Source organism: Cyanistes caeruleus, chromosome 12 (genome assembly GCF_971803275.1).
Source record: "Cyanistes caeruleus chromosome 12, bCyaCae1.hap1.1, whole genome shotgun sequence".
NCBI classification, from domain to species: Eukaryota; Metazoa; Chordata; class Aves; order Passeriformes; family Paridae; genus Cyanistes; species Cyanistes caeruleus.
Window position 1 is genome coordinate 4,840,791 of NC_141712.1, and position 9,209 is coordinate 4,849,999.

Consider the following 9,209-nt stretch of genomic DNA (forward strand, 5'->3'; position numbering starts at 1 on the left):
TACTGACTGTAATCCATTTAATTTTGTCAAAGTTGAAGTGGCTAATGCAATTCCTTATTTTCTGTGTGTGCTCTCATGAGATGTATAAAGGAGTCCATAATTAAGCATGAAAACAAATAAGATGTAATAATAAATTACCTTCTTTAAAATGAAGTAGTAATACAGCACCTCTGTCATGAGGGTTGGGAGTACTTTGAATGGGCAGTGACTGAACTGTCTGCCTTTTTGGGAGTGTCTTTATCATTTTATGAGAGCTCTGATGAGTACCATAGATAATATATTGATACTTATGCCTGTCTGCTCTTGAGGAACATGTCGTGGGCTTTGGAGAAATTTACATGGTAGGAGAAAGAAATAATTCTAATTGTGATTAAATAAAGATCCACATCCTTGTAAAAAACATCTTTGTTTTTTTGTCTTGAGGGCTGAATTCCCAGGCTTCAGTTCAGTCACAAGGCCCAAAGTTCCTGTGACTTTCACTGACTTTGCATGGTGATGTGGATGTTAAAATGTGCGAATCTGGGAGATTTATGCATGTTATAAGTTCATAAGATGTGGTAGATATAAGAAAAGGGAAAAAAAGGAAGAGTGAACACAATCACAGAATAAAAATTCCCTTCTGGATAGAAATCTTTCTGAAAGGTTTTGAAATGAGGGGGGTTACTCAGGTGCATTTGGTATTGCTGGTTATGGGGAGAGCCTGCTGGGTTAGTGTTTCACATTTCACTGTGGACATGTGCTATTTCTTGATTTGATGAAATGATGCAGAATCACATCAGCTGTAAAACCTGTTGTGCTTATGAAAAATTTATCAGACTTAGGTTTCCAGAGGAGAGATTTGAAACTTCTGCCTCTGACAGGGGGGAGTTTCTTTATTTAGATGTCCATCAGTGGAGAGAGATGCACCAAACACAATCTGCTCCCAGGGCAGGTGCTGCTCCTCAGCCCTCATTTCAGCAACAAACACAGGCTGGTACCCGAGGAGCTGCACTGACAGGACCCAGGGAATGGCTCCCACTGCCAAAGGGCAGGGCTGGATTGGATATTGGGAAAGAATTGCTCCCAAGGATGTTCTTTACCTATATATGTACACCAGCCAAAGTATCCCATTCTTTTGGATCTTTAGAGGTTTTTATCATCATGCATTAGAACATTAAAATGGAGAAAAATGCTGTGGGAGAGAGAGAACAGAAAAATGGGAGGTGAGAAACAAACAGTTAAGAAAATTATAATAAATTATACAAATTTCTAAAGCTGTGTAGTTTCTTTCAACAAAAACAACTTTAACTTATTTTTTTCGTTTCTACTTCAATTAATATAATAAGGTCTTACAGTTTAATTTACAACAGCCAGCTAAACTCCCTGGGAGGTGCTCTAGTGGTAATTAGTCATCTGAGAAAATGTAGCAAAATCCAAATAACTGGCAGACTCATAAACACATCACACTTACAGTGCTGTTATAATTTTAGTTCTTTTTTTCCTTACAGAAATATGTACATTATGCAGTGGGCAACGATGCACATGGACACATTCCTAATGTTGTGGGGGAAGCTCACAGGTTTTCTCTTAATGGAGGATGGAGAATTGATGTTTTCCTTGTGGGTGAAAGTGCTGTAAGTGATGTCATTACCCATTTGTAGAACCTTATCTGAAACTTTGGCCAGAAAAGCTGGATTTTGCTTTTTCCCTGTTTTTAAAAGACAGGGAATGTGGAGCTGAGGCTGAGCTGCCCCTGAGCCAGACCCAGCTCTGTGCCTGCTTTGCAGGGCTGCAGGTAAACAGAGTAATCCATCCTGCTCCTGGATGCTCCAGCCAGGAATGTCCAACCTTGCAGTGAGGAAGAAATGTTCAATGAAAAAGTGGTGATGTAGGGGAAGAGTGGGGAAAAGAATCTCCTTCCCAAAATTTAACACATTATTGCAGTTTGTGTTTTGGGAAGTCTGGCCTTTTAGGTCATCATTTTGGTCTTTGGCCTTTCACCATACAAATGCTGTGTGTTTTAGCCCAGGTTTCCTGCCTTACAGTGTGGTTCATTGAAATATACTGTAACTGTATATTACTCTTATTATATAAAGTCATATTAAACTCCATGGTGCATGGATTTTCCACTTGAATGTGAATTTGTGTAGTAAAAGGAATTCTAAATGAAGTAGCTGCCAAGACTTCTCCAAGAAGAACCAAGGCAGTGAGAATAAAAATTTATTATCACATGTTAGCACATGATTTACCTTACAGTCACAGCTATATTTTTCTGTATTTCTTTTTCTGAAGCATCCACAGTTGTGAAACATAACTCATATGCTTTTTTTTCCCCTAATAAAATGTCATTGTTTAAATAGTTTAGGTTTGGGCTTGATATTGGTGCTAATTCTCTACAAGAAGAGAATTGGGAATTACTTTTCTTGTGGAATAAAGTTAATCAAGGAAGGAATTTGTAGGTAAATAAGTCCAAGAGGAAAGGAAGAAACCACACTTTCAGTGAATAATACCTAATAAAACAATCTTTATAAAAAAACAATCAGATACCTTGAGTTAAATTCAGTGCTCTAAATCACTACTGTAATATTACATTGGCTGTGTATGAATTTTCTGGCAAAGTTTAAGATGTTCTCTGAGATTTCAAAGCTCTAAATGTTAAAGGATAAAGGATAAAGGAAATCTTTCATTTTTTGATGAAGAGCTGTCACTGAGGTGTCTCAGGAGAAGGTGCTGCTACCTCTGTCCCTACAAAATGTCTCCAAGTTTCATTCACAGTGGTTTGAAAAGCCTAAATTGTAAATTTGAAGGAAGAGATAGGCTGCTTGAAGTTACTGAAGTTGGGGTATATTTGTAGGCTGAAATAATTAACTCTTGAATCTTCTGTGAATTCAAAGTAGGTAGACTAATGCCATGAAATTAAGGTCTTATTTTCAATGTTTGTCCTTCAGAGTCCCATCTGCACAAACCACAACATGGATTATAGCTCCTATGTCCCACCTGAATGTGAAACTTGAGACCTGACTCTATAAATGTGCTTTTAGGAATTCAGCTGCTTAGGTACATTCATTTTTTCAGCCCCCTTTTCTGTGGAATCTCTTTTTATCCAAAGAATCTGCATAGTAAATGAAATTCAATGGGCTCATTTTCAAACTTAAGCTAATGTGAGACTGCTATGGAAAAAAACAAATGGAACTTCTTGTGTCTGTTCTGCACTGATAGGTTAGGAAGTAGATCAGTTTGGCTTTTGTTATGAGATTTATTTTTTAATATTGAGATAAGTTATTAGATTTTTAGTGCTCTAATTTAAAGATTCATATTATTTAATAGACAGTTGTTTGTAGTTGGTTGGTTGAGACACAGTTTTGACATTTTAATGTCAGAATGAGGGTTACAGTGAATGAGGTATCCCTTCTGTTCAAGAGCAAAGGAAACATCCTGAACATCTGTCAGTATTTTCATGGAAAAAAATTTCTTCTTTCAAGCAAAAGTTGCAACTACATACTTCTCCTTTTTTTGACTGGTGTGCTTTAAAGGGAATTAAAAATATTAGAAGCGCTTTAAAAACATGAAATTAAATGTAATTATTTTTGTGGTACCTGAGTTTGATGCTGTATTAAAAAGATGTTTCAGCAGTGCTTAAGCACCTTTAAGGTTCCTTCCCCTCTCCCCCATGGTGTGGTAAATGTGCCAAAACCTGCAGCATTATCCATAGTCAGGTGAAGTTCTGTGCATGCACAAAAAGGCATTGAGCGTTTTCTGGGATCAAGACTTGTGGAAGTTCTGGGCTAAAGGAATGACCATGGTGTTACTGAGCAAACCACAAAAATTCAGTAAGAAATGAATCTGTACCATGACAGAGTGCATCCTCTTACTTTCCACCATTATTTATTTTCCACCATTATTTATTTTTCCCCATTATTTTCCACCATTATTTATTTTTCCACCATTATTTATTTTTCCACCATTATTTATTTTTCCCCATTATTTATTTTCCACCATTATTTATTTTTCCACCATTATTTATTTTTCACCATTATTTTCCACCATTATTTATTTTTCACCATTATTTTCCAATATATAGTTTGGTTCAATCTTGCTGCTGGAAACCTGAAATAATATAATTATTGTTAATGGTGCTATTCACACATGACTAGAGGAGAATTTGGATTAGGATTTTGAAGAGCAAATCTTAATGGTCCCTATGTAATATATTAACTGCTAATAAAAGCAGGTCTTGCTAAAAGGCCTTTATTAGGAAAATTTCATCCCAGCACCTTTTCAATATTAAATAGCAATGAAATTGCTATCAATTCGGTGTGCTAAATGGAATTGATTACAGCACTGTTCATGTTAGCACACACAGAGCATAATGTGGATCAGAGTTTGAGAGCTAAGTGAATGCAACATTAAAAATGAGAATTTTCCTTTCCACTGAAATCAGAACATTTATGGTTCAGAATAAAAACCTTAATTTTGGCAATTCTAGTTCAAAGTATTTAATAGAATAGAACTGTATTTTGTAAAAAGAGTAATCCAAAGCTATTTCACACTTAATTGTATTGTTCTGTCTCTTGCAAATTACATGTGTGCAGTTTCCTCAGACATTCTTTATTCTGAGTGCAGCTGGGCAAGGTTAAGAGAAATATATAACCAAACACCAGTGCTTAGTTCTCATCTTCCTGTGCAGCTTTGCAGCATGCAAACCCTTTAGAAGCTGGGTCAGCAGCACTGAGCTCCAGTTCCCACAGGTAACCAGCTGGGATTCGTGCCCTGGTAACTCCTGTGAAGTGAGAGAACCTTTGGAATGCAGTGAGAGAAACCTCACTCTTGTCCTAGCTACAGAAGCAATGATATCAGTCAATCCTCTCTGCCTGTGCTGGAGCAGCCATCCTTCAGGAAGTCTCTCCAGTTTGTAAGGAAGTTTCGGGAGCTCCTGGAAGTGGGAGAAGTTTCCTTATGGGCAGCAGCATCCTGTTTGCTTTTCTGATTTCAGGACAAGTACTGCTGCCAGTGTCCTTTGTAGTTTGAGTGTTCTCTGGATGGTTTCATTGCCCCTCCCCAGATCCTACCCTAGTTGTTTTTTGCCATTGAATTTAATATACTTTTATATAGAGTTTTTCTGGTGCACACAGCTGTACAGTTCAACACCGTCCATCTCTTGGAATGGTGTTTTTCCTCCATTCTCCTCCCATATATTTGCCTTGTCCAGAGCTTTGTTCCCAGGTCTCAGATGCCACTGTTGTTGGCTGAATGTTCCCTGGGCAGTGCCTCCACCCCTGGTGGCAGCGTGTCCCAGTGCTCCCAGTGCCCGTGCACGTTACCCTCTCTCTTCCCTGCATCTCTAATTTGTTGTGTTTTCCTTCCCATCTGCTGGTGAAATTCTTGCAGACCACACTCCCAATTTCAATCTGCTTGGCTTCCAGGGATCTTTCAGAACTATTTTAACACCTACTGGCCTGGTGAACAGTCTGGCTGTTAAAATTTCTGTTCTGTTTAGAAGCCTTGATTATGTTCACAGTGTGACGAGCTGCTAGCTCTGCCCTCCTCTTCACCTTTATTTCTAGTCTATTTAGATGATAAACAGAGCAGGAATATTTCTTAATTTTTAATGCTGTTATAATTATATGTAAGACAAAATTGAGGCAGAAAATAAGGATCATCATTTTATAAAACAACCAATGCTACACATGGATTAAACATGACACTGCCATGGCACTGTTTGACTTCAGTGAGTTGAACTCACCCTTTTTATGTAGGAATCAGTGCTCTGTGTTTGGACACAGGAAGCTAATTGCAAAATCTACAGGGCATTCTTAATAGGAAACTCTAAATAAATTCAAATGACAGGAGAGATGGAGGCAGGTAGGAAGTGATTATCTACACTGGGATTTTGCATGGACACTCTTTCTAATATTGGAGAGTTGCAAAACTTAGGAATGAACTTGGAACCACAGAATCATGGAATTATTTAGGTTAGAAAAGACCTTTAAGGTGGAGTTCAGCTGCTACCCCAGCATTGCCAAGCTCATCACAAACCATGTTCCCCCTGTGCCACATCTGCACATCTTTTCTGTTGCCTCCAGGGATGGTGACTGCCCTGGCCATTTGTGCCAGTGCTTGACCACCCTTTTGGTGAAGATATTTTTTCTTAATATCCACAAAACTGTTGTTTAACCCTTGGTGATCTGTCAATTATTAAATATTTTAATATTCTAAAATGGTGTAATCACACACATATTTTGGTAATCTCTATTTACACGGAACTGTCATTTCCTGAATGACAAACTGTTACTTATGTATCTACTGTTGTCAAAATTTTTAAGTATTTGCGTAAGCTACATTAAGAAAATTGCTATCTGAAATATCTCTGCGGAACACCTGGCATGAGAGCGCAAATTATTTAATGGGACTTAACATCTGATTTAAATAGTCTCCTCTCGAGCAGTCTGCACATCATAAACTTAATCTATCCAGAAAGTGCAAAACTGACAAGATAATGCTCTTGCCGTAAGTTTAGCTGAACTATTCTGGGTAAAGCACTCTCAGGTGTGGGCAGGGCTATGGCTCAGAAGGGCAGTACCTGATCAATTCTCACTGCTCTCAAACACCCCCATTCTCTGCAGCATCCTGGGGGTGCTGCTGGGGCAGAGCTGGCACTGCACAAACAGCCAGATCCCCCTGCAGAGAGCCCAGAGGAGGCTCCAGCATGAGCAGAGGGATGGAAAAACCAGGATTGTTCAGCCTGGAAAAGAGAAATTTCAGGGTGACCTAACTGAAGCCTCCCAGTGCCAGAAAGAGCCAAAAAGAAAGATGGAGAAAGTCTATTTTCAAGAGCCTGGAGAGACAGGACAAGGGGGAATAGCTTCAAACTAAAATAGAGTAGTTTAGATTACATATTAGAAAGAATTTTTTCCCTGTCAGGGTGCTGAGTTCCTGGCACAGGGTGCCCAGAGCAGCTGGGGCTGCCCCTGGATCCCTGGCAGTGCCCAAGGCCAGCTTGGACATTGGGGCTGGAGCACCTGGGACACTGGGAGCTGGCCCTGCCCATGGCTGGGGTGGAATAAAATGATCTTTATGGTCCCTCCCAACCCAAACCTTTCTGTGATCTTGTTATTTCTGTGATGACCAGGGTGCTGTGTAATTTTTGGCCATCAGTGGCTTTTCCAGAAACTGCTACAGAAATTTTACTAATATCAGTAGTTACTGATGTATTGACTGCTTGGTTAAGTAGTGCTGTCTTTAAGGAAATGGAATCAAATTATTCTTGTAAATAATTGATATTTAGAATATCATCTATATGCAGTGTAAGTATTATTAGGGTTTTAACTCAGTTATATTTAATAAAATCTAGTAAAAATATGGCATTTCTATATAGAAATAAATTTAACCTTTATAAATGTTTACTTTTCTGTAGTTTGGAATACAAGAATGAGAGCTGGAACAAAAGATTTAACACAGTGATTTTAGTGTAAAAAAACCATGTTCAGATAGGGAGCACTTGTAGTCATCATTCTGCTCTAATTGCAAACACAGCCAAGATAAAGGTTCAGCTTTGGACTTAAGAATCTTTGGTTTTGGTACAATCAGCAGCTGTAACACACCACTGCTGCCAAGCCCAAGCCAGTGCTGTCATTTCTAGAGATATAAGAAGTCATCTCATTTTCAGAATGGCAGAATATTACATGAATTAGTATAATTGCAAGCAATATATGCAAATTATATTTAAAATTTAATGACACCATATATATATATATAATCATAACACATGTATTTATATCTGATATATATATGTGTATATATATATGAAGTGAAACGTTCAGTCTATTTTGTTTAGATGATATCAGATTCACTGCAGAGTTAGGCACTTGGTTATCCAGTGATTCCTTGGAAACAAAATTTACACTCAGTTTATGACTTTCTGCAACCTGAAATTCATTCTAGGGATAAACACTTCAGGGTGGCTCTCCCGTGTAGGATCAGAAGCAGAAGATTTGTTCCTTTCCTTTTGCATGCTCAGTGCCCAGGAAGGCCCTTCTGGTTGGCTGCTAAGTCAACACAAATCAAAGCTGATCACACCAGTTTGTCCTTAATGTTTCACTGCACATGCTTCACCCTATTACCCAGTGTCCTTCTCCTGCTGCTGGGAGCTCTTTCTCTTGGCAGCTGAGGTATTTTTTGGTTCTGTACTTGATATTAAAGTCCGAACGAATCACAACGATGCACAGATTTAAGGTCATTCTAGCTTTTAAATGCTAATTGTTCTGCCAGCAGTTCTCATTTACAAGGGTTTTTAAAGGCCACACACTCGTTGTATAGGATTCAATAGTTGGGTATTTTCTGAAACCAATTAGGAAGTGTAACTGGTCTTAAAAAAGAAACCATATGCATTTTGTCCTGGGCTGCTGCTTTCACTGTAAGGAGATTTATTTAAAAGCCATTTTAATTAAATTGTGAAAGTTTGGAGTCTGTTTAAGTTTATACTTTTTTTTTTTTTCCCCCTCTAAATGAATATTTTATTAATAGAAGGAGCCACAGAAATTGTGATTTTTTTATTTTTTTTTTCTTCCATTCCTCACCTTATCCTCTTGCTGAAGGAGGTAGAAATAAATCACTTGACAGATGTCATATTTTGGGGTGAGGTTTTTTTGTTTGTTTTGATTTTACCTTTTATCAGACATCCAAAATTTGAGTTTATAAAGTATACTTTAAAATCCCAAAAGAAATGAGTAGATTTTCAATTACCATCAAGCTTTTAGAATTAGAGTATGAGGGTTTTTCTGACTGTGACCATGCAGGATATGAGGAGATGTCCTTGGAGATAACACATATTATCTGTTTGATGGTGTTCAGTCAAGACTCCATGGAGATCTGTGAAAATCCACAAATGTTTGCCAAGGCCAAGTTTTTCAACCAGAGCCACAGTTTTCAACTGAGATTTTCTATGTGTGCTTTTCTGGGTTTTTTTGGTTTTTTTTTCTTGGCGTTCTGAAGAGCTTAAAAAGAATTTTAAAGTAGTATGTTAAGGATATGCTCACAGAAATACCAAACTCCCCATAAAAACTGGGAGTAGAAAACTCACCCTAGTGAGTCCATTTCTGCAGCAAAAAGCAATTGGATTATCAGTAAATTATTTATAAATAAATTTTCACATATTGAATGTCAACAGCATTCTCTCTTTGTTAACGCTAAGCAAAGCTGTAAGTACAGTGGTGGTATTTTCATAGGAAAAT